General features: G+C 45.7%; 1 protein-coding gene across 1 annotated transcript in view; it reads right to left on the bottom strand.

Annotated features, from left to right (window-relative positions):
• Positions 1-24,971, bottom strand: part of RARB (retinoic acid receptor beta) — an 895,445-nt gene that overhangs the window by 686,433 nt on the left and 184,041 nt on the right. The window contains exon 2 of the mRNA XM_063452189.1: positions 13,711-13,872. The gene's annotated coding sequence lies outside the window, so the exon portion shown is untranslated. The remainder of the gene's footprint in view (positions 1-13,710; positions 13,873-24,971) is intronic.

Below are 24,971 nucleotides of genomic sequence, written 5' to 3'. Positions count from 1 at the left end.
TTTTATTTATTTATTTATTTTTTATTTTTCCTCCCTCTCTCCCCCTCCCTTGGCTCTTCCCTCCTTCCCCTCACCCCGTCCAACCTTCCCCCTACCAGCCGGATGCCGGAGCTGAAAGGGTTCTTTACGGGACTTGTAGAACTGCCGCAAAGCAACGCAGACCCACATGGACTTGGTATCGTATCACTGCAATGCTCTGTAGACTATTCTCCCTGCACTGGGGGTGGGGGGGAGGAGCTGAGGAATGTAATGCCGGACAGGGAATGCCGATTGCAACCCCACGAATCACGGAGACACGCACACTGGGACCACTGACGGGCACTCACACCACACCGCCAGACGGAGTTCACAAAGATCATGACAGCATCCCCACGACTCTAGGACGACTCCGACCCTCTGACACTTAGACTACCGACAGACAACCCCCCCTCCGCAGGGGTCCCCACGACACTCAACGAACTGGACATACCAGCACTCGAAGCCAACGGACGGACCTCCCTGACCTAACCCTGACCCCGTACACACGGGCTCACCCCCCGAGCTGCCGCCAGTTCTCAAAGGGGGACACCAGGAGCCCGAACCCACTTGCCCCCATAACCTCTTCCCTGACCTTTCCCTACAACCCCGACCCACTACTGATCCCAGCCCAACGAGACCTCGCTACGGGAAGGGAACGTACGACAACGGGGCCAAGACTGGTGCCCACCGCCACGGGTCTTTGCCACGAAACGCTTGTAAGGTCAAAACCTAGATACAGGGCTAATGCTTAAGAAATGTTAAAGTTAATACGGATCATTACCTCCAACTGTTTAAACTGACAATGCCTAGATAATAGGTAACTGATTGTACATAGTTCAAGATGTCACGGTTTGCAGAACCGAAAGTTTACCATAATATGTCTAGCTAAGAGGTTACTAGCCATTATATGTAACGGTTGCTATGGATCACTAGTGCTAACGGCTTCTACCGACGGAGCCTAGACAAACGATAGCCGATAGCCAAACGATACAGTAGACACAGGCCTGCTCGACCAAACGCCCACAGCGCTGAGGCCTAGATAACTGGTCACTAATTGCTAACTGCTAAGTTTCCGCAGATATCTACCGCTCACCAATTAGACTGACAAAGCCTAGACTCATGGCAACCGACTACTACAGACTCAGGCTGAAAAGGGTTTGCACAACTAAACGTCAAACCCATGACGCCGGGATAAATGGCTACTAACTGCCAAATGTTACGGTCAACATGGACCTTTATCGCTAAATGTTTATACCGACACTGCCTGGATAAAGGGGTCTCACTATCCATTGTTAAGGCTGCATGCGACCGTTGTTGCAAAAATTGTACTCTTACTGGCTATTTAAGGCCTCTGTATTACCTGCACACACCCTGACGGCAGGGCTCGGACACTTCCAACACTTGTTCGAATCAACAACCCACGGACTTTGCCAGAGAGCAGAGACTCGCTACCCACACCCCCATGGGTTACTGCCCTCCCACAGGACGAGCTCACCGGACTCGCAATCCCTACGTGAGCCCCGCCCTAGAGGCAGACCACCCCTTTTTACTGTCTCTACTGACCCCTCTACTGACACAAAAGGGGAATACAGACAACGGGAGACACTACACATAGGACAACTGAGTTCCAGACCATCCCAAATCCACTCTACACCTCCCACGCGCACCTCGCGCACCCCCCCGCACGACCACAATCAGCTCAGCCACAGCACCCACAGCGCGACACAGATAAAAGGAAACACCTAGGTAACCCACACGAACTCCGACCAACCCACGTGTACCGGACACCCCAACCACCACCTCTAGCCCCTCTCCCGACCAAGGGAGAAACAAACCACACCAGACAGCGGACATTAACACCCTTACACTACACAGCACACGCACGCCGCACCCCCGCACCAACACTACGCTCCCCCGCGTGCCCCCGGCGGAGACCACTAGAGGGGACCCGACGGACGTGCGCGGGAGACCCCACTCAGCACACACACTCCCACCCTCCCCCCTTCCAAGACCGTGGGGCGTCGGGGCCGGCCCATGCGCCCGTTTGCGCAGACATGACTCCCCCTCAGATACACCCCTCCTGCAGGCATCAAAGGACACTACAACCGGGCCTCAGAATCTACACGATCAACGCCAAGGGGCTCAACTCCCCACAGAAACGAGCAAGAGCCCTGAGAGAACTGAAATTCCTGCACATCTCCACCGCGTTCTTCCAGGAAACGCACTTTCAGACGACCAAACATCCCAAATTCACAAATAAACACCAAAAAACAACAAAATAAAGACCCAGGAGGCAGATTCCTCTTCCTGAAAGGAACTATACATACCACGCGATTCACGTTCGCCAACCTATACCTCCCGAACAAGGGACAAAAACCCTTCCTGGCGAAAACCCTCGCACTACTAGACTCCTTCAGTGAGGGCAAACTAATCCTTGGAGGAGACTTCAATGCGCCGCTAGAACCTAAACTGGACACCTCAACAGGCCACTCAACCCTCCCGGGCCATGTCCTCAGAGGCATGAAAGCCAACCTCCACGAACACCACCTAGAGAAGGACTACACCTTCTTCTCCCCCCCCCCCCCCCACAATTCCTATTCGCGAATTGACTATCTGTTCCTCCAACACCGCCATCTGGACGACCTCCTTACAGCAACGATAACCCCCATGACCTGGTCGGACCATGCACCGGTCATCATCACACTCACCTCACCAACCCCATTCCAGAAACACTGGAACTGGAGACTTAACGAATCACTGCTAGATGGCCCCCTAATTCGCCAGGACGTGAAAACACACCTAGAACAATTCTTCCAAACAAACAGCGAGCAGGACTCCCCCCCGGAAAAGATATGGGAAGCACACAAATGCATGATCAGGGGCAAGCGACTACGCACCCAAGAAACTGCCGAACTTGCACGAGCGGTAGCAGAACTGGAGAAACAACATAAGTCCACCATGACAGACGACATATACACACAACTAGTCAACGCCAGGGCAAAGCTCAACTCCCACCTGTCCCAGAAGATCGCATTTCAATTCAGGCAAACGCAGAAGACTTTTTACGAATATGGTAACAAAAGCGGGAAACTGCTAGCGAGAGCACTGAGGAAAACCAGACAAAAAAGCTTCATATCTGAGATCACACATAATGGCACTACACATAACACACCGAAAACAATAGCGGAAGGATTCCGCACCTACTACGAAGCGATTTACAATCTCCGCAATCAGGAAGGCACCGGGGAGGGGTCTGACGCCACCAAAACCCACATACGAAACGAGTACCTTACCAAATACCTTACCAGCACATTGGACACAGACACGGCCGACGCCATGGAGGAGCCGATCACAGCGGAAGAAATATCACGGGCCCTAAAAATGGCCAAGAATGGGAAAAGCCCAGGCCCAGACGGCTTCACGATCAAATACTACAGAACATACCGCGACTCCTTGATCCCGCACCTACTAAACATGCTCAATGCACTCAGACAAGGGGGGACCCTCGACCACCACACCCTGAGAGCTCACATCGTGGTAAAGCCCAAAGAAGGAAAGGACCCCACGACTTGCCCGAGCTATAGGCCAATCTCCCTGTTGAACGCCGACCTGAAACTATTCGCAAAGGTTCTGGCACTCCGACTCCAACCGACCCTACCACAACTAATCCACCCAGACCAGGTAGGGTTCATCAGCAACAGAGAAGCCAGAGATAATACCACCAAAGTAATTAACCTGATACAGGCGGCCAAGAACAAACAGACGCCCGCACTACTGATCTCCACGGACGCGGAGAAGGCGTTTGACAGGGTAGATTGGACCTTCCTCTTCGCAACACTACAACACCTAGGATTGGGACCGAACATGAGGAGATGGATTGAAGCCCTATACAATGGACCGACCGCACAAGTCTACGTGAACAGCACATTATCTACACCATTTCAAATACACAATGGCACCCGGCAGGGCTGCCCCCTCTCGCCCCTCCTGTTCATGTTAAGCCTAGAACCCTTCCTCAACGCGATCCGCACCAACCCAGATATCGGGGGCATAAAAGGCAAATGGGAGGAAAGCAAAATTTCAGCCTACGCCGATGATTTGCTGTTCACGGTCCGAGATCCGCAAACGGCACTCCCGGCTATCATGCTAGAATTCGAAACGTACGGCTCATTATCCAACCTTCGCATCAACTACTCCAAGTCGGAGATCCTACACCTGGCATGCGACCGCGCCCTGATCACGACCCTCAAAACACGATTCCAGCTCCATTGGCGTAAGGACGAACTCAAATACTTAGGCATATGGCTCACGGCGGACCCAACCCACCTGTTCAGACAAAACTACCCTCCCCTCTTGGAATGCGTACTCAAGGACCTAGCAGAATGGGACGTACCACACATCACCTGGCTTGGCAGAGTAAACGTTCTTAAAATGAACATCCTTCCACGCTTCCTATATGTGCTCCAAATGCTCCCGATACATATCCCGCAAACCTTCCTGACCCAGGTTCGCAAAGCCTTCACGAAATACGTATGGAGGAATCGACCGGCCAGGATAAAATACGACATTCTTACAAAAGCCAAACCGCAGGGTGGACTGGGACTCCCGGACCTGGCCAAGTACCACCAGGCGACCCACCTACAGCGTATAGTCGAATGGACCCAGGGGACAAGAGACAAACTCTGGATAGCCATGGAAGCTAGCTTCTCAACGGACCCGCTGAGCTCGCTCCCATGGCAACCCCAAGGCCAGACGAGAAGGTACGACATCAGACACCCCACAATAGCGGCCACACTGAAGGTGTGGAGAAGGATAGCAGGGAACCCGGACCTCGCACCATCTATCTCCCCCCTATACCACCTCTCGGGCACAACACAATTCCACATGCTCAACAACTCCCGGACCTTAACTAACTTGGGCCTACCCTCCCTGTGCAGGCTACACCACGTCCTAGTGAACGGGACCATCCCTCCGTTAACGGAAAGGCCCACACCCAACCCGCCTGATCACATGACCAAATTCCGATACCTCCAACTGGTGAGCGCACTGAAGCAAATCCCCAACCTACCCTCGGCAGCTAGACCCCTGACCACGTTTGAGACCATCTGTACGCAAGACGCACCCACGCCGCATGCAATATCACTCCTGTACCGGCTACTAACCACACCGCAAGGAGGCACCTGACCTCCCTACTTTACCAGATACTGGGAAAGAGACCTCGGGCATCCGCTGACCCAAGACCAATGGACCACAGCATTCACGATGACACACAAAACCTCCATAAGCACTAGATTCCAAGAATCGGGATATAAAATGATATCGCACTGGTATAAAACACCGGAGAAACTCGCTTCTATGTATGACACGAGCGCACCGGAATGTTGGCGATGCGGAACTGAACTGGGCACACTCTACCACATCTGGTGGACATGCCCGCGGATCAAACCTTTCTGGCATGATATCCATCAGGTAGTTCTGACGCTCACAGACAACGCCATAGATCTCACACCAGAACACTACCTACTACATCTGACACCTCTACAGCCCCCTGCCTACAAAAAAACGATCACCCCGTACCTGGTAAATGCAGCACGCAGCCTGATCCCAACATTCTGGAAGAAAACCACGACACCAACCCTGACGGACTGGATAACAAGGGTAGAAGCCATAAGGACCATAGAGGAAATGATCTTGACAGCGAAAGGAAGACCCCAGACATACCTGACGACGTGGTTCCACTGGCTACAATGGCTCACCACTAGACAAAACCCGGGACCACGCCCACGACAGATGAACAACGAAGGGTGAGGGCCCACGGACTTCGGGACACACACACCTGGGGACAGGGCACATGAGGACCGAGGCTGCGATACCCGAAGACCTGCAACGAGACCACATATCACAGGCTGCGCAGAGGGGGGGCCTGGGCGCTGGCAGGACGCGGGGGCTCGGGCGCCCCGAGGAGAATCCATCCCTAAACCCTACTCCCTCAGGAACATGACATACCCCCCCACGAAACACGAAGACAGAACAAACACAGACACGCCACCACTGACCCAAGCGGTACCACACAACACACCAGACCTCCCCCTACTGTCCTAACCTCCACTAGACACAAGCGACAACACCACACCCAAGTAGAGAGATGGAGGGAGGACACCCAAGGAACCACCCCGACCCAACCAGTACGACATGCAGTTAACCCGACTGACCCCAATCCGGAGACGGCCTCGAATAGAGAGAAACAACACAAGGACCCCACGACACGGGTTCTGACCACCTCTACGAAACACGACCTAGGTACATAATATAGCACTCTATCATCGGCTCTCCGACTCCCTCTGGAATGCACGCAGCACTGATCACTATGCAATACACCATAAAACAATATTACCATAGCGACGACACCCCATTAGCCCACACACACCCAAAATACTTGAGAAAGGTACAATACAAAACGATACAAAATGTCGACCTCAAAACTCACAGGGATAATTCGTTATAAGCCTCTGCATAGGCTCAGATTGCAAAGCTACAGATGTACCAAAAACGCATCTCAAACATCTATCAATCCTACCACACTACCCCTGCGTGGGTAAACTGTTCTCTGACAAATGTTAAGCAATGCCCTCCATTAGCGAGGCCGCAACCACTACGAAATATGTAATAAGCCTCCTCTTGTTTGATTGATGTTATATGCCTCTGCGTAGGCACCGATGCACCGTTTTTTCAAACCTGTTACATGTCCTCTAACACTTCGCATACGAAATAAAAAAAAAAACACCTGCGCACACCAGGAGACCCAGGTATCAATAGATACATTGGGCTCCCCTCTGTAATCTGGAACATTTTTAATGGCTCCAGGCTGCAATGAGCTGCGTGAAGAGCTCAATGTTAGGGCTGCATACTGCACTTTACATGCATTGAGAATACCATGGCTGAGCGATTGTGCTCTGGGTGGTAAGGTGTAGGCTTGCCTGGGATGTGTATTTTCATTTAAAAGCCCTCTACTGATTAACTGACTATAACGCTAAAGAACTGATGTTCCCCATATTGAGCTACGCAACAAATACTTATTTCACTAGAGACAACCAACAAAATTAACATCCACTCTAATTGCAATATAATCGTAAAACATTTTATTTTTGAAATGGAAAAGACAAATACTAACAATAAGGTAACATCAAAAAGAAAAACGAGATATTTTAAAATAAGCAATGTATACCGCTCCATACACATGTATTTAATAACCACTATATTAAATTTAGATTGCTCAGCATCTACAGAAAATTAATAAATGCTAGGCTAAATAGTGACATGTCCAGCCAAGTATCCAAAGTCTAAATGAAATATCCAGCAGCCCATATATTAGTTAAACATGTGGTTTTAATAAACTTTAGGGAAAAAAAGCTCTGAAAAATATCATTCACACATACGCTCAAAGAACTAAGAGCTATATTGGAAAAAATATATAATAAAACAGATGGATACCTAATTACTTTTTTATCCTAAAAAATAAATAAAAAATAAGCCAGTTTTATAAACGTATCCCCTAGAATAAACTTTGTTAGACTCTTCCAGAAGATTCGTGGCTGATTTCCATTTACTATTGGTTTATTTTATAAACGTTCCATCAAGTCTAATAGTGTTTTTTTTTTCCCAGATACAACAACTAAATAGCTTAAAGTTCAATTTAGTAAGTGTAGTTAAAAAAACATGCCCACTATACTTACTGAACGATGGGAACAATTATATTATAAATCTGTAATGTAAGGCATTCCTAACCCTAGCGATTTGAGAATTACTAATGAGATACTCGAAAGCATAATCTTGTTGACTTAGGGGAATCAAGTTAAACTTAAAGAAACAAAAGGAAAATTTTTAGCTTATTACAGCTATGAATACAAATAAATGTCCAAAAATGATAACGCACTGAAAAAATTGCGAGTCTTCAGAGAATAGTTCAGTTCAGTATACAAACTTGGTCCCTACAATAAATTATTGAAACTCATGGAAGGAAAAATATAGATGAATACAGGGGTCAAGTCCTGGGTAAAAAAGTGCAGGAACTCACCCAAGATCCACTCCCCGCCCCCCCCCCCCCTCACCCCCCAAAAAAATGATACGCTTGTATGCAGGGGCTGAGTAAGGGCACGGGGCTGAAGAGGGGGACAGGAGCTTAGGAAGGGGGACAGGGGCTGAGGAAGGGGGACAGGGGCTGAGGAAGGGGGACAGGGGCTGAGGAAGGGGGACAGGGGCTGAGGAAGGGGGGCAGGGGCTGAGGAAGGGGGGCAGGGGCTGAGGAAGAGGGGCAGGGGCTGAGGAAGAGGGGCAGGGGCTGAGGAAGAGGGGCAGGGGCTGAGGAAGGGGACAGGGGCTGAGGAAGGGGACAGGGACTGAGGAAGGGGACAGGGACTGAGGAGGGGGACAGGGGCTGATGCTCGTATGCAGGGACTGAGTAAGAGCACGGGGCTGAGGAAGAGGGGCAGGGGCTGAGGAAGAGGGGCAGGGGCTGAGGAAGGGGACAGGGACTGAGGAGGGGGACAGGGGCTGAGGAGGGGGACAGGGGCTGATGCTCGTATGCAGGGACTGAGTAAGAGCACGGGGCTGAGTAAGGTGGACAGGGGCTGAGTAAGGTGGACAGGGGCTGAGTAAGGTGGACAGGGGCTGAGGAGGGGGACAGGGGCTAAGTAAGGTGACAGTGCTGTGGAAAAAGGGACAGGAGCTTAGGAGGAGGGGGGGACATGGGTTGAGGAAGGGCTGAGTAAGGTGGCAGGGCTGAGGAAGAGGGACAGGAGCTTAGGAGGAGGGGGGAGGGGGGGGCATGGGCTGAGGAAGGGGCCATGGGCTGAGGAAAGGGACAGGGGCTGGAGGAGGGGGACAGGGACTGAGGAGGGGGACAGGGGCTGATGCTCGTATGCAGGGACTGAGTAAGGTGGACAGGGGCTGAGTAAGGTGGACAGGGGCTGAGTAAGGTGGACAGGGGCTGAGGAGGGGGACAGGGGCTAAGTAAGGTGACAGTGCTGTGGAAAAAGGGACAGGAGCTTAGGAGGAGGGGGGGACATGGGTTGAGGAAGGGCTGAGTAAGGTGGCAGGGCTGAGGAAGAGGGACAGGAGCTTAGGAGGAGGGGGGAGGGGGGGCATGGGCTGAGGAAGGGGCCATGGGCTGAGGAAGGGGCCATGGGCTGAGGAAAGGGACAGGGGCTGGAGGAGGGGGACAGGGACTGAGGAGGGGGGCAGGGCCTTAAATAGGGGGACAGGGACTGAGGAGGGAGACAGGGACTGAGGAGGGGGACAGGGACTGAGTAAGGGGATAGGGCTTGAGGAGGGGGACAGGGACTGGGGAAAGGGACTAAGGAGGGAGACAGGGACTGGGGAGGGGGGACAGGGACTGAGGAGGGGGGACAGGGACTGAGGTGGGAGACAGGGACTGAGGAGGGAGGACAGGGACTGAGGAGGGGGGACAGGGCCTTAAATAGAGGGACAGGGACTGAGTAAGGGGATAGGGCTTGAGGAGGGGGACAGGGACTGGGGAAAGGGACTAAGGATGGGGGGCAGGGACTGAGGAGGGGGGACAGGGACTGAGGAGGGGGGACAGGGACTGAGGAGGGGGGACAGGGACTGAGGAGGGGGGACAGGGACTGAGGAGGGGGGACAGGGACTGAGGAGGGGGGACAGGGACTGAGGAGGGGGGACAGGGACTGAGGAGGGGGGACAGGGACTGAGGAGGGGAGACAGGACCTGAGGAGGGGAGACAGGACCTGAGGAGGGAGACAGGACCTGAGGAGGGAGACAGGACCTGAGGAGGGAGACAGGGCCTGAGGAGGGGAGACAGGGCCTGAGGAGGGGAGACAGGGCCTGAGGAGGGGAGACAGGGCCTGAGGAGGGGGAGACAGGGCCTGAGGAGGGGAGACAGGGCCTGAGGAGGGAGACAGGGCCTGAGGAGGGGGACAGGGCCTGAGGAGGGGGACAGGGCCTGAGGAGGGGAGACAGGGCCTGAGGAGGGGAGACAGGGCCTGAGGAGGGGAGACAGGGCCTGAGGAGGGAGACAGGGCCTGAGGAGGGGGACAGGGCCTGAGGAGGGGGACAGGGCCTGAGGAGGGGGACAGGGCCTGAGGAGGGGGACAGGGCCTGAGGAGGGGGACAGGGCCTGAGGAGGGGGACAGGGCCTGAGGAGGGGGACAGGGCCTGAGGAGGGAGACAGGGCCTGAGGAGGGAGACAGGGCCTGAGGACTGAGACAGGGCCTGAGGAGTGGGACAGGGACTGGGGAAAGGGACAAAAAAAAAAAAAAAACTAAAAGTGCCTTCCCCCCCCTCCCTGAGGCTTACCTTGGGCCAGGAGGGGTGGGACAGGATCTGGAACCTGCAGCCTGCAGTCAGTGGAGTAAGCCGGCCTCTCCTGATGATGTCAGGAGGAGGGGGCGTGGCTTCCTCTGCTCCCCAGCGGTCCTGTGAGAAGAGAAAGTCACGCCCCCTCCTACTGACATTATCAGGAGAGGCCGGACGACTCCACTGACTGCAGGGGGAGAGGTGAGTTAAAAATCCGAGTCCCCAGTCAGAGGCAGGGGATTCGGATTTGTCCTCCCCCCTGCTCTGGCAGCCGCTTGTGCCAGCCCTGGGTCCTGCAGGACTAGTAATGGGAACGGCGTTCCTGCTGTGGGAAAAGTGCAGGAACGCCGTTCCCACGCGTTCCTGCAGGACTCGAGCCCTGGATGAATAGTAGGTAACCTTTGGTACTCCAGATATTGTAAACTACATCTCCCCTTAGTGCCAAAGGTTGCTTACCCCTGCTAAATGGCTTAAACTATGGGAAAGTGGGAAAGACTGAATGCATAAGGAATAACAGCTATTTCCAGGTTTAACACTAAGTTTGCTTTACCCTAGTCCTCTCCTCGGCACCAATCAGAAACATAAAAAGTGGGCATTGATATAAGATGTCGTTCCTAAATTAATGTCATACATATGATAATAATAACAGGATCAAGAGTATGAAAGGAGTTCTAGTATCTGTGTGAATGGATATGTACGAAATGTTCAGGGTGCAAGAATGACATAACCAAACTGCTAAAGCAGTGAGCCTGCAGCATATGGACCATAGCTGAAGAGTATGTATAGGAGTGTGGCATCGAATTTAAAGAACACCATATGCACCATAACCCATACAGCTCGCTGTAGTGGTTATAGTCCCAGGAGTGCCTAATCCCCGCCTCCACTTCTCCCTATGGAGATCTGGAAGCTCCTAAGCAGGAGCGTCCATTGCTCTTCAGAGGTAAGTACTGCAATACAGCCGTAGCTCATTGGCACAGCCAATGAGAGAACCCCTGGGCTAAATTCAAATAGAAAGGTTCAGGCTTACTGTCAGAAATAGTGGGGGTGGGGAGCGCCCCCCATTAAACCCTAGGTTAGAAGTCAACTGTTCTATAATGGTCTGACTCCTTAAAATGGGAGGGGATCACGGAACTCCTGGAAACATAACTGCTTAGTACGCTGTAGTGGTTAAGGTGCTTGGAGTGTTCCATATACATGTTTGTTCTTAACTTTGGTTAAATGCAGGAACAGATACCTGTAAGATAACATTCAGTAAACATAAGTAAAAAGGAAGGAATGAGATTATGTGAAAAGCCAAAGAGCTTGTTAGATACACGTGGTTATTAAAGGAACACTATAGGGTCAGGAACACAAAGATGCATTCCTAAACCTATAGTGCTAAACCCACCATTTAGGTGGCTTGGCCCCCCTTGCCCTCTTAAAAGCAATACAAACTCACCTTCTCTGGCACTGCCCCCACCCCATTGGTGACATCATCAGAATTGCCGATGTTTAGCCAATCCAATGCTTTCCCAGGGGGATTGGCAAAAATCTCCTCTATGAGGAAAATTCAGGGTCCTCATGCAGAGTGTAGAGACACTGAACGACAGAGCTGCCTACTGTGCAGCACTGAGCCAGGAAGCACCTCCCCTGGCCATCTGAGGAGTCCCTAGGGGCATTGTAAACACTGCCTTTTCTCTGAAAAGGCAGTGTTTGTATGAAAATGCCTGCATATAATGATTATACTCACCAGAACAACTATATTAAGCTGTAGTTTTGGTCTGGTGACTATAGTGTCCATTTAAAGCTATTTTCAGTTCAGGGACAAAAATAAATACCGTATTTTTCGCTCCATAAGACGCACTTTTTTCCCCTCAAAAGTGAGGGGAAATGTCTGTGCGTCTTATGGAGCGAATATGAAGCTTTACTTACCTGTCTTGTAGTGTGGGCCGGCTTAACAGAGCGCACCGCGGTACAGGAACTTCAATTTCAGGTTCCGGTTTCCGGCGGGACTGAAAGGAAGTGCGCACTCAGTGTGCACACTTCCTTTCAGTCCCGCCGGAAACCGGAACTTGAAATTGAAGTTCCAGTACCGCGGTGCTCGCTTTTAAGCCGGCCCCCGCTACAAGACAGGTAAGTAATTATGGGACAAGGGGAGGGGAGAGGGGGTGCACTATGGGACATGGGGAGGGGAGAGGGGAACACTGTGGGAGGGGTGGAGGGGGCAACACTAGGGGAGGGGGCAACACTAGGGGAGGAGGGAACACGAGGGGAGGGGGGAACACTAGGGGAGGAGGGTAGGGGGGAACACTAGGGGAGGAGGGGTGGGGGGAACACTATGGGATGAGGGGGAGAACACTATGGGAGGAGGGGAGGGGGAACACTATGGGATGAGGGGAGGGGGGAACACTATGGGTTGAGGGGGAGAACACTATGGGTTGAGGGGGAGAACACTATGGGAGGAGGGGAGGGGGGAACACTATGGGATGAGGGGGAGAACACTATGGGAGGAGGGGAGGGGGGAACACTATGGGATGAAAACACTATTGGACAAGGGGAGGAGGGGGTTAAAGAACACTTGGGCAAGGGGATGGGGGTTAAAGAACACTATGGGACAGGGGAGGAGGGGTTAAAAATCACTATGGGACAGAGGAAGGGGGGGGTTAAAAATCACTATGGGATAGGGGAGGGGGGTTAAAGATCATTATGGGACAGGAGAGGGGAGTGGGTGGTAAGGAACACTATTTGACAGGGGAGAAAAAAAAAATATTCTGAACAAACTTTCCCATAGTAAAAAACACTATGGGATAGTTTGTTCAAAATATTTTTTTTTCTGGATTTCCTCCTCTAAAAACTAGGTGCGTCTTATGGTGTGGTGCGTCTTATGGAGTGAAAAATACGGTAAATGAATAAATAAAATAAAGCACATAAAACAATACAACTGTATCTAACAATCCATCTAATGCAAAAATACGTCAGAAGTTATACAATATCAATGATAATGAAGTATCCCTTGGTACTCAATTATTCAGAACCAAAAAAAGAGGTTACATTTAATAAATGTTTATTTTATTCATTAAACAGCAATTTATAGTGAATAATTGAAAACTAAATTGAAAACTTAGTACATTAGAATTTAGGCCAAAATAGCCAAGCTGGTACTATTAAAAAAACAGTAAAAAAAAAACATTTTTTTTTTCCGAAATCAGCTACTTTTACCTACATTTTGCAATTTGGTTTTTAATTCACAAACATTCACACATTTTACACCAAAATCGTCTGTTTTTGCACCCTGGATGGCAATAAATGGGGTTTAGTTCAGGACAATTCAAATTGTACAAAATAGATTTATTCCATTGTTAAAATACATAAAAATCATCTTACTTTTACAGATGGTGGGTGACAAAAAGGTGAACCTACATCCATAAATTAAGACACCCCATAATTTGGTTCTTGTCTCGGTTGTTGACAATGTTTCACAACTTACTGCTGCCAGCTGATTCCTTCCCTTTTGTGTGGACAGACTTCTTACGTGGCACTTGTTCCCTAAAAAGAAAAAGGTTTAAATTAATAATTTACACAATACCTATTTTTTATTTGATACTTGTGAGGTTCAATGCTGGTATCACACCAATCACACTTTATATCTAAAGAGTTTATTTACTGATTAACACGTTGGTAATAATGTTTTGTATGCAGCAGTAATGCCATTGTGATATTACAGTTCTGTGGCAAAAGTCAAGCATCTATGTAGCAAAGATTAAATCACCCTGGACAAATTTTTATACTCCTTTTATAGAAATCCAATTCTGTATATACAAAGGTTTAGGAGAAAATGACTGGATTCCCCCCTCCCTCCAATATTGTCTATTGAAATACTTTTTTATACATAACAAGGTAGACATGATACACGCAATATATTATATCTGTAAATCAGAGCTGGACATGGTTATAAAAGATGCGGTACATATACTGGTGGTACAATACATGCACAATAACTATACACATCAGCATTGGCATCTTGTGGGCAACTAAGTTGTCACAATGTGTTAAATCATCTATTTATTATCTGTACCAGTCAGGGGGGTTAGAGAAGAAATAGAAAGAGGAGACATGGTGTATTGTAAACAACGGCATAGAGGTGTTGCTGTGTTACCCATAGAGTTGCCAGAGATACCCATGTCTTAATACCATATGATGGTAGTATCCACAAGAAGAAAAGTGGGGAGTGGGAAGTCAGTGTTAATTAGCAGCGGGAAGTGATATATCAATATACATTTGCTTATGAGCTGAAAACCACATTGGACGTATTGGTGTGGATAATCTGCCCTTCTATACTACCTCTTGTACAACCATTTGTGCTGCTTTTTAAAATGTCTTTAAAAATTGTATTAAAACATTATAATAGTATATCACAAGTTACTATGTTGCGTTTTGGGTTTGTGCTTTAGCGCGCAACTTTGTCCACAAGGTTAATGTTTGTGCAACTCATTTATTCTCTTTGGTTGATACCCCGGACATTCACTCATAGGTGCAATTTTGGTAAATCTGTCTATCAAGTTGCTGTGTGAGGGGCATATGGCAATATATTATTTGTATTTAATTAATTTAATGTATGAATTAAAACTTTTGGAAAAGCCTAACTTTTCTCCCTTTCTCACTTTTTAAGAGTAATTATAAGTTAGATAGTCTTTGCAAACATATAATTTTTGTAAGAAATTCTGAATAGGCACATTATTTACATTGGATTATAAAGTACCTTTTTCTAATCAATTTACAATGAAGCTGTTATTGCTGTGAATTCTGCACATGTGGCAAGTGTTGTCCATAAATAATTGCTATTATCAGGCCTCCAGAAATGAAATGCTACACCTGCTCTCCGAACCCTAAACATGGTAGCTTTGAATCTATCGCAGCAATGTATTTCAAATGGGTTAAATCGTTTTATAAGACAACTTTTAAAGGTAAACTGACAGCAATGCTAATTTCCCTTTATTGAAGCTGCTGTGCAATGTGCACCAGATTCATAATCTTTCAAGAGTGTCTTGGGGATTGTTCCACGTTTTTTAATTTTGTTTTGTTACTGCTTCAGTCTAACCTTCAGGCAAAGCCCCCCTAAGGACTGTAAACTCTGGGAGTACTATCAAGCCTCTTATACTCATATAAAGGACGAAATGGCTAACATCACACACCTGTGCTCAGACACACAAGGTGGCCAAGACAGTCCACCAGAAAATCTTTATTTACAGTATTAGTACGATATTTGGTGTCTGTGTGCATTGCAGCAAGTGTAAAAAAAAAACAAAAATAAAAAAAACAGAGCTGAGGGAGGCCGACATTTGCTTGTGTAGGGAGAATAGTGGATTGACTTCAGCAAAGAATTAAAGCACACAAGACTAAAGTCACATTTCTCATTTTAGGAAGACGTCATGTGACATGAGGAGGCCGGGCCATTATGTATGTAGTAGGCAGGACAAATCCGACTCTTTATCGAGGTTTGTGATTGTGGTTGGTTAGTATATGCCCTCTATAGTACATAAATAGGGAGGGAAATATTAAGGCAGAAACTGCTGCTATTTTGGTGCAAAGTGCTAGAAAATGAGCAGTCACCATGGAAACTAAAAGAATATGTCAACATTTCACCCCAGAATAACGATTGTTTTAACTTGGCATATCTCCCCATAGATATGTTTGCTGGGGCAGGAGGTGAGCAGTTTCTTCGTTTTTCCTTGTCAGATAATAAGAACTGATTCTAAGAATGCCTCAAAATTAAAGAGTTGAATCTAACATAGAATTTGATTTATTAGTTATTGGTTTCATGTATACAATCCTTAATCCCAGCTAAAACACCAGATTCTGTTGTCAAGCTGTTTAAGGGCTGTCCTTGATCCTAACCCAGTCTGTATAACCTTGGTCCAAGGTAACAGGGATGAATACTTGCAGATTTTTAATTGCAGCTGCAAACGAATACCATGGGAGTGTGTGAGTGTGTGTGCTTGCTAGGGAAACTTTGTATGAGTGCGCATAAAAATTTGAATGTATACATGTGTGTGGGGTAAAAATGCTTGTTTGCAAGTACACTGGAAAGGGTCATGTGTATGTGTGTGTAGATAGATAGATAGATAGATAGATAGATGTGTGTGTCTGTATGTTAGGGTAAGGGCAAGCATGTTTGGAAAAAAGTGTTTAGATAAGGAGCACAAGTTTATCAACTCAGTATGTTACTGTTTACATCTTTATTTTAAAGTATATATGTCATGGTGCACAGAACAAACATACAAAATAATAGAGGAGATAATTCTATATCTACAATGTACTTGCACAACTGCTGGAAAGAGTGCGTGTGTATATATATGTATAATGTGTGTGTGTATATATATATATATATATATATATAATGTAAAATCTATATTACAATTACAACTATTTATAGCTTACACATATTCCACTGCACTGTACAATAGGTAAACAAGACAAACAATTAAGTCTAATAAAACATATATGACATGCAGGAATAGTTTTGAGGTTCTCTCCCACCATCCCAGGCTGATTCCTTGATGTCCTCCAGTAAGCACATTAGACATGCTTGTGCTTTGCTAAATGGTGTCTGTGTATCAGAACCATGCAGACAATACTTCAGCAACTTTCTGTGCAAGGTATGCCCTAAACGAGACCTGCCCGTAGGCTGTTAGGTAGCCTGACATGTCTTCATGCCAGGCTGATGCGCTGTTTGGGCAGTTCGCCCACTTGATGGGTAGGCCCAACCAACACTTTCTCGGGTTAGGCTGTCTCTTGTCACCACTCTTTTTTGGTCCTTTTTAAGTCTGTATGAGAAGTCTTTAAAATAGACCTCGGCATCATGTCAGACGTGGGCGTCTGGCGCTGGATTAAGGTACATAAAACAAAATTTAAAACGCTCTTTGGGTGTTTATTTTGGGGGGATCAATAGAATACTACCAATAGAACATTATTCTAGTTTACACAAAAAAAAAAGGTTTGAAGAAACCTTTTAAATACATTAGGTTGGATTTCAGACTTACAACAATTAGCTAATCTGTAAGAAATGCAAGCAGAGCCTGTCAAGGGCTGACCCCAAGTGGCTGCAAAATAATTTATTTGCAATAGGTTTTTGATGAAACATCTGGTTTCTATATATTAACCTGGGCTAGCGTGTGTGCATTAAAACTCCACGTGTAACACGTTGTAGGTCTAAAAGCTAGTTTAAAAGTTGTAGTGTGATATGAATATCGGGACACACTTTATTCAGGATTCAGTTTTTCTGGCAAAAGAAGGGCCATTTCATCTATCTGCCCTGGATTTGACTCCTCCATGGTACCCATTAAGAGAAACAACAGCTAAAACCCCTTTGAAACATTATTCACTTTAGCTGGGGGAAAAAAAAAAGATGCTAGTGAAACTCTTTGCAATGCATGCTTTAATCTAACTGGAATGTCCCAAATTGGATCCAGATGTGCAGCTCGAAACCAGTCAATCACAGCTATTTATACTGACATGACACAGTCCAAACAATTGTTGAGTTTGCAGAGGTGTTGAGGCGGTCATGCAGGATTTTGCAATGGAGACATTTGTTTATACGACAAGCTACAATAATATAAAGCAGAGTGAGCTAATTCAACAGATTTGAAAGTACACCTGAGGTGAAAAAAAAAGCAAGACCGTTTGCTGAGTAAAAAGGGTCATCCTATACTGTTTCTAAAGAAAGGATTAGGCTAAGCTCCAATAAGTAATAAAATTAAAGACCCACGCACCCTCTGCTGAACTTCAATATCTGCAGAGTGATCTCTGTAAAGGGACATACATACATTCAATTACATGCATTTTTAGACGTTTTTATTTCTGAATGTGCGGGATATAGCAATAAATCACTAAATGTGACATTCCAGAGGTTTATAAACTACATGTCCAATAATGATCAGTTTGTTTTTAGTATGTATTACAATGGCCTTGGGTGCCACGTTTAGCTGCCTCTGGTGTATAACATGACAGCAAAACTAGATATCACACACTCTGACAGATTTAAAACAAAGCAACAAATAAATCATTAAAAATCCCCTATAACTCAAAGAGATTTTTTTTTTTTTTTTTCGTGAAATGCTCTGTGGTTTTCTACATTTATATTAAAAGTTTAGGAAAATTGCAGCATAATCCAGCTCTGTCCAGACACAGCCAGGCACACATTGCCAATGAAGTGATTTAAAAGAATGGAGGAAACACATAAACTTTGTTTCATTTACTCTCTTCTGTGTGCTTTCTACATGCAGACTGCCAGGTGCAGACATAATAACAACAGACTGACATAGAAAGAAGATGGAAGCACCAGAAAAACGAATGTGATTTTATTTTTTTAGACTTTGTAAAATTCCATTTGTGAAATAGTATGGGCTAAGTAAACACAATATTAAAAATCCTGAGAATCGAAAGTTCCCCTTTTAAAGGAACATTATATTGAAAATATTAAAGGACACTATAGTCACCAAAATAACTTTAGCTTAATGAAGCAGTTTTGGTGTATAGATCATGTCCCTGCAGTCTCACTGCTCAATTCTCTGCCTTTTAGGAGTGAAATCACTTTTTTTTTTTTACTAACCCTAGTCACACCTCCCTGCATGTGACTTGCATAGCCTTCCTAAACACTTCCTGTAAAGAGTCATTTAACGTTTATCCTTCCTTTATTGTAATTTCTGTTTAATTAAGATTTTCTTATTCCCTGATATGTTAATAGCTTGCTAGACTCTGCAAAAGCCTCCTGTATGTGATTAAAGTTAAATTTACAGAGAAAGAGACACAATTGTTTAAGGTAATTTACATCCGATTGAAAGTCAAACCAGTTTTTTTTCATGCAGGCTGTGTCAATCAGAGTCAGTGGAGGTGTGACAAGGGCTGCATAAGCAGAAACAAAGTGATTTAACTCCAGAATGGCAGTGAATTGAGCAGTGAAACCTGAGAAGCATGATCTATACACTAAAACTGCTTCATTAACCCCTTAAGGACACACGACGTGTGTGACACGTCATGATTCCCTTTTATTCCAGAAGTTTGGTCCTTAAGGGGTTAAGCTAAAGTTGTTTAGGTGACTATAGTGTTCCTTTAACATGTTTAAGCAGGGCCGGTGCTAGGATTTTTGACTACACAGGCGAAGATGCATTTTGACGCCCCCCTCCCCCGCACCCAAAAAAATCCAATGCATCTTCACCTCTGTGTCTCGTAGCCCCCCTTTTGAATTTTACCCCCATTAGTGTTGCATATCCACTCTCTTACCCCTCTGGTCCCTTTGTGCCTGCACCCCCCTTTAGTGTGTCTCATACAACCCATCTTATGTATTTCTTCCCCGTCAGCCCCTTTCTTCCCCCCAGTCTATCTCTCTTTTTCTCCCATATAGACATAGACATAGATACAGGCAAAAATACATACATGCACAAATACACAAACATACAGACACATAGCCATACAAGCACACAGACATAATTATTCAGGCACACAGTCACAAAGATATACAGACACACAGTCATAAAAGGCACACAATCAAACAAACACAGTCATACAATTTACACATACAGGTACATTGTCGTACAAACACAAACATACATTCATACAGACACAGGCCCACACAAAAATACAGACACAGACAAAGAAACAGAGATTGGCATACAGAGACATACATACACAGTGATACAGAGACATACATACGCAGACAGTCATAAAGAGACATACAGACAAGGCATACAGAGACATACATACACAGACAAACAAAGAACCCTGCACACTGATACCGTGTAAATGCTCCGGCCATCCACAGTGATAGATGCTCCGTGTCAGGCAGTCATCGCTGGATCCACCGGTAAAGTCTTCAAAAGGAATAAACGCAGGCAATACTCCAATAGTAAGGATGGTATATTTATTGATAGGTGAACCACCCCATAGAAAGTGCGACGTTTCAGCTCAGCAGAGCCTTAATCATGCAATAATGCTCTGCTGAGCCAAAACTTTGCACTTTCTTTGGGGTGGTTCACCTATCATAAAATATACCATTATTACTATTATAGTGTTGCCTGCGTTTATTCCTTTTGAATACATACACAGATCGTCATACAGAGACATACAGACTGTATGACGGTCTGTGTATGTACACAGAATGGCTAAAAGATAGATCCCCATCTGTCGTGCAACTTCAACAATGCTTGGAAAGCTGGGGCTCTACCGATTCCCCATGCTTGCAGGATTGTATTTAGCACGTTGCAGTATTTGTGTGTTTGACTGTAAGTATGTGTTTGTATAGAGTATGTTTGTGTGAATGTAGGGGTGAGTTTGTATGTAGTGTTTGCGTTTGAATGCAAGCATGCATTTACGTGTAGTGTTAGGTTTTTTCAATGCAGGTTTTTGTTTATATATAATTTTGGTGTCTGATACAGACGTGTGTTTGTATGTAGTGTTGACATTTGAATGCAGGGGTGTGTTTGTATGTAGTGTTGAAGTTTGCATGCAGGTGGTTATTTGTGTGTAGTGTTGGTGTTTGAATGTTGAGATGTATGCACATATACACATACACTGCCACACACGCACACACACTGATACACATACACGAAGATACACACACTGACGCATATGCAGATACACAAACTGATACACATTCAGATAGACAGACACACATATACAGATACACACAAACACTGACAGACATACAGACATACACACACGGACACTGACAGACATACACACACAAGACACTGACAGACAGAAACACACACAGACACACTGACAGACATACAGGCACACTGACAGACATACACACACACACACACACACAAAGACACACTAACAGACAGACATACACAGACACACTGACAGACATATAGATACACACATACACACAGACAGACATACACACACGGACACTGACAGACAGAAACACACACGGACACTGACAGACAGACAGATATATACACACACAGACACACTGACAGACAGAAACACACACAGACACACTGACAGACATACAGGCACACTGCCAGACATACACACACACACACACACACAAAGACACACTAACAGACAGATATATACACACACAGACACACTGACAGACAGAAACACACACACACACACTAACAGACATACATACACACACACACACATGCTGATCAAAAAATACACTTTTCTAGCCAAAGACAGGAGGGTGGCTTACCTGGGGACTGCTGGCTCAGGTAGTTGGGAGTTGGAGCTAGTCCTGCCCAGCCCCCCTCCTATCTGCAGTCTTCTTTGGAGGAAGTCCTCCCATGCTCACATGAAGGTGGCCAGCGGTAGCACCGCCCCTGCTGGGCGCGCTGTGTGCTACAGAGGGAGCAGGGATATGACGTGTTCATATCCCCGCCCCCTCCACACAGTCCGCGGCAGGAAGGAAAACTGGTCTGTGGGGATGCTGCTGCCGCTCAGCCACGCTACAAGAAGTGACCGGCAGGAGAGGGGAGCTGTGCGCTTCCCTCCTGCCGGTCACCCCGACATTTGCGCCCCCCGGGCCGGTGCGCCCTAAGGCGGCTGCCTGTGCCGCCTTATGGACGCGCCGGCCCTGTGTTTAAGGGTGTTGTGTTTACTATTGACTCCACCAACTGCAGGCCATCCAACCTGTGCACCTATTCCCTGAGCCAGGGCGTCAATAGAGCGCAATCAGTGATCTGGCCACCAGAACCAGGCGACAGTTCGCAGCGTGCCAACAAATCGAATCGTCATGGAGGTATAGATCAGGCTGACATCAGCCCAAAATGACAGACCCACGTATTTTCTTCTTCTTAAATTTAGGCTTGCCTTTTAATAGAAATAAAACAATTACACTTACCTTTATTCCTTCACTGACACAGACTCCTCATTGTAGCCCGTATGCCTACTTTGAAGTCACCAAGCTTGATGTCTATCAACTAACCCAAGTATAGAACACTACCCCACATTTGTGCACAGTATGGGTACACACAAATGACAAGCTGGGTGACAGTTCACTTTGCCATTCTTTTAGGAAAACGTGCTTGCAATGTCCTTAAGCAATGCTATGTATCATCGTCATGTGCTGGATCATGTAAAACATGAAGACCTTTCAAAATTAAAGGTTCTAAAAAAGGAAGTGGCTCTAAGGCAGGGGTGCCCAATAGGTAGAGCCCCAGATTTTTAAAAACTACTGCTTCCATGATGCTTTGCCATTCTAAATACATGCAAGGCATCATGGGAGTGGTAGTTCTGCAACATCTGTAGATCTACCTTTTTTGCACCCCTGCTTCAAGGGCCGTCTGGCTGAGCCATGCTTTTGGCTAAATGTAAAAGCAATTAACTATTAGTATTGGGGTAATGTATGGAGCCAAGTTTGGTCAAGTATCTTCACGGTACCTGAGCCCATGTCTAACCCCTGGGTGCTAGGCATCAGCTTTAGGTTGCCTAATAGATATATTGATTATGCCTGTCCTCATATGAGGTGGAAAAAAGAAGCCCAAAATTTCACATGAGCATGAAAGTCTGGCTCACAAATACGTTGGCATTTTGCTAAATCATTATACATCCTGAGCTCAATGGGTGTAATAAAACAGAAAAAATATAACATTTTAAATGATGTGAAAAAGAACTTCTGGGGAGTTTATAGTTTTTCAAATTGCCCACCCAAATAATGAAGAAAAATACTAAGGCAAATAAAGTGTGTGTCCTATTAAACAGCAAATTGTAACAGTGTTAAAAATAAGAATAATTTTGGAATATTTTCCAAAGAGTCTCTAATAAAAAAAATAAAAAACATAAAACCAACATCTTAACAGCTTGAATGAACTACTGAGCTCAGTTTGAAAATGATGACCAAGGTTCAAATTGCTCAACTAAATTGTTATGCTTTGCCATTTTCTGTTCTTCATGTGTTTAGAATTATATATTTTTTTTTTATATATCTGCACCGAAGGGGAAAGATGCTCCCAAAAAAATGAAAGACACGTGGAAGTAAAACATATCCACAGGAAAAGCACAGCACTGATGAAAAAAATTAGCCCCATAACAAGTTTTTTGCACTTACCCATGGATTATCACACCTCCTAAATGTCCCTATTCAGGAGGAACAGATTACAAGAACGTGAGTTACCAGAATTGCTAGCAAATATTTTGTTTTTATTTAGATATTTAGAATTGAAAATAAAACCTTTCCACTATTTGTAAATATTTATTTGTTGTAAATACCAACATAATTTCTATTTGAATGACAGAGGACCATGAGAGAACAGGAGAACCCTTATATGGGCGATTCTCCTGCACTTAATCTTGCAGCAGCTACTACACAGGCGCTGTAGACGCTGTAGACGCTGTGACTATTCTTCCAGTGGGCTCTGTGTTGGCAGAATTTAGGAATTTGCAAACAGGAGGAGCCATCATGCTTACAAATGATCAATGTTCAAATAGATGGGCATAACCATCTAGCTTAAACAAATAAAGGTACCAGAGAACTTTACATAGCTGGAGTGTGCACAAAACACGATATATGACATTTTTTGCATAGTAAAAGTATAAAGATCTGGTGTGTTAATTTTGTGGTATATACATTGAAATATGCAGTAATGAGTTGATTGCCAAATGATCATCATAGACAGTTAAATTTAGTAGTAGTAATAGTTGAGCGCCAAAGGTATAATGATTATTGCTGGAGTCTGCATGGGCACTAAGCAAGGAAAATTGCTTCCTACACCGACACATTATCAATGCACTCAATGAACGCTCCTCAGGGCCCCCTGTGGAACGTGTGAAAACATTCTACAATCCACGCTGATTCACAGTAGTCTTACCACAACCTATTCTCAATGATATTTATTCTCATGAAAGTACTCAAATATGGGTAAGACTATTTTTCTTCCATTAGGCACCTGAGAATTAAACTCTACCGCCTCTCCCTTTCTCTCTAAATGTATAGATTTTTATGGAACATTTTATACGGTACAAGTGATACATTGGCACAGTGTATAGCTCTGGTAGACAAAGAGCGTACAAAGACAAGCTGAAATAAGGTACGTATTCAAGTCTGCATTACTTAAAAGGAAAAACAAGTAATCATTCACGTCAGCAGTATCCTACACAATGTTTCTAGGCATAATAACAGAGAGTATAAGGTGTCACTGTTCATTTCTGTTTTGGCTGGTATATCTCTAGCCAACTGTGCCACACTTTACTACATTTAGAAGAGTTACTAGAAATTTGACATGACATTTGTTCATACATGCTAGTTTGAGCCAATCTCTCAATTACAACCAGGAGTGTTGGGAGAGACGGAGATTTCCTGGCATGAGCAATACTTATTTTGGTCACCACTAATAAATGGGAGGTAATTGTCATTTTAGGACCCTATAAATTCCCAGGAAACATATCTAATAAAAAAGAGCCTGGGAATGGGGTATACGTGGTAAGACACATTATTTCTTAAATATCCGAAAGTGTGAAAAAAGAAAAAGTCATTAAGAGCAAGGCTTTGGAAAATAATTCCATGTAAAAGCCTGGAAGAGTGCAATTTCTCATATGCGGGTTACATCACATTACATTAACCACTGGGAAGAAAACGTTTAATGCACTGGTATTTATTGTACAGATGACACAAAAATACTTCATAAATAATTCAAATA

Source organism: Pelobates fuscus, chromosome 4 (genome assembly GCF_036172605.1).
Source record: "Pelobates fuscus isolate aPelFus1 chromosome 4, aPelFus1.pri, whole genome shotgun sequence".
Lineage (NCBI taxonomy): Eukaryota > Metazoa > Chordata > Amphibia > Anura > Pelobatidae > Pelobates > Pelobates fuscus.
Note: the sequence above shows the minus strand (reverse complement) of the source record. Positions and strands in the feature narration are given on the sequence as shown.